The sequence below is a fragment of the Hipposideros armiger genome, unplaced genomic scaffold (genome assembly GCF_001890085.2).
Source record: "Hipposideros armiger isolate ML-2016 unplaced genomic scaffold, ASM189008v1 scaffold_1517, whole genome shotgun sequence".
NCBI lineage: Eukaryota > Metazoa > Chordata > Mammalia > Chiroptera > Hipposideridae > Hipposideros > Hipposideros armiger.
Window position 1 is genome coordinate 53,357 of NW_017732867.1, and position 1,628 is coordinate 54,984.

Sequence of the window (1,628 nt, forward strand, 5' to 3'; positions counted from 1 at the left end):
CCCGTGTATATGTGTCACCGCGCGCCATGCCCGCCCGCACGCCCGCCCACCTACCTCCCCGCCGCTCCTGAGGGGGCTCTCGCAGAGCTGAGGACGCGCCGCGCGGCTCAAGGTCTCTCTCTCTTCTCTCTCTCTCCGCACCTCGCCGGCCGGCTTCTGACGCGGGTGCCTAGGGGACTCCGGGCACCTTTCAGTGTCCCTTCTTCCCTCAGCCGGCCGGGACACCGCAACCCAGCCGCTGCCGCGGCGGCCACCGCCTGAGGGGAACCTGCGGGCAGGACGCCGACAGGAGCAGGGGTGCGCGGCGCCCGCGCAGAGCGTCCGTCCGCCGCGCCGCGCCGCGAGACCCGGCCTCCCCGGCCCAGGAGCCCCCGCCGCCTCGCCAGGTGTACGGGACTGAAGTTCTTGGCGGAGGGAGTGCAACTCTACAAGGTAACTGTCTCCTTCCCTCTGAGAGACGCTCGCCCGGGCGCCCGCGTGGCTGCGCAGCCTCAGTCTCCCCTCGGGGAGGGGCGCGCCGGGGACCCCGACATCGCCAGCTGCGTCCGCCGTGGAGTCGAGCAAACTTTCTGGCTGTTGCAGACTCAGAGCGAATGCCCCGGGGCGAAGGAACACGTGAGGGAGGGGGGGTCCCTGGCCCCCTGAACCCCCAAAGTAAAGACTAGAGAACCGGGAGTTTTTACGCCAACTCCGGTGTGGTGCGTGCGTCCCGGGGTCTGAGAGGAGCCATAGTTGACGGGGCAGCCGCTTCAGAGTCTGGGAAGAGCGCGGGTTCAAATCTCGCGGTGCCGCTGGCGCGCTGGGGGCGCTGTGTCGTTTGCGGAGCCTGGGCCTGCGCGCTGCCCGTGGGGAGGGGGCTCCTTGGCAGGATGGCTGGGGAAGGCACGCAGCGACCTGGGCAGTGTGTCAGGTACACAGCAGGTGCCTCAGAGAGGCCGAGAGCACCCTGTGGTCCCACGCCCTTGGCCGCTGGGCCTAACCCAGGAACCACAGGGACCCGAAAAGGTGGGGAAAGTCGCGAGGAGAAGTGCTCTGACCCTGCCACCAAGAAAGTGCGTGTCTCGAGGAAGAGGAGGGGAGATGGGGCCACATGAGCCGGGACAGTTTCTCTGTCTTGGGGTTCCTCGTCAGAGGAAACCAGTGATGGTGGAGCGGGAACCCTTTCTCACGCTGGGGGAGTCAGGTGGGCGGCTGTCAATATGTCACCCGCAACCCACGTTCTAGGCCAGAGCAAACTGTGTGTGTGTGTGTGTGTGTGTGTGTGTGTGTGTGGAGGGGGACGTGGGGAGGAGGGGGTTGCCTCCTGTTGGGAGACAGGATCCGAACCGAACTTTTCCATCCCTCTCCTGCTTGCAATTGTGAGTGGACTTCTGATAGGCTTCTTCCAGGGTTTCACCATCTGATGGATGCGTAAATTCCAGTTCTGTGGGGGTGGCTGCCAGGAGGCAAAGGGGAAAGATATGAAGTTGAATTGGCTTAGTGTGAGGGTTCTGGTCCCGGATGCTGCAGTGGGTGGGTGGTCTGACCGTGTGAAGGATCCTGGACCTTGGAAATACCCATCACATCTCATGAGGCAGGGACGTACACCCAGGACCGTGCTGTGACTTTCCTAACGGTTGCCTTGTGAC

The 1,628-nt window shown here is 64.6% G+C and overlaps 1 protein-coding gene across 1 annotated transcript in view; it reads left to right on the plus strand.

Annotated features, from left to right (window-relative positions):
* Positions 1-59: 59 nt before the first annotated feature.
* The window catches only part of LOC109377709 (aggrecan core protein-like), a 53,206-nt gene continuing 51,637 nt past the window's right edge, over positions 60-1,628 (plus strand). The window contains exon 1 of the mRNA XM_019634148.1: positions 60-432. The gene's annotated coding sequence lies outside the window, so the exon portion shown is untranslated. The remainder of the gene's footprint in view (positions 433-1,628) is intronic.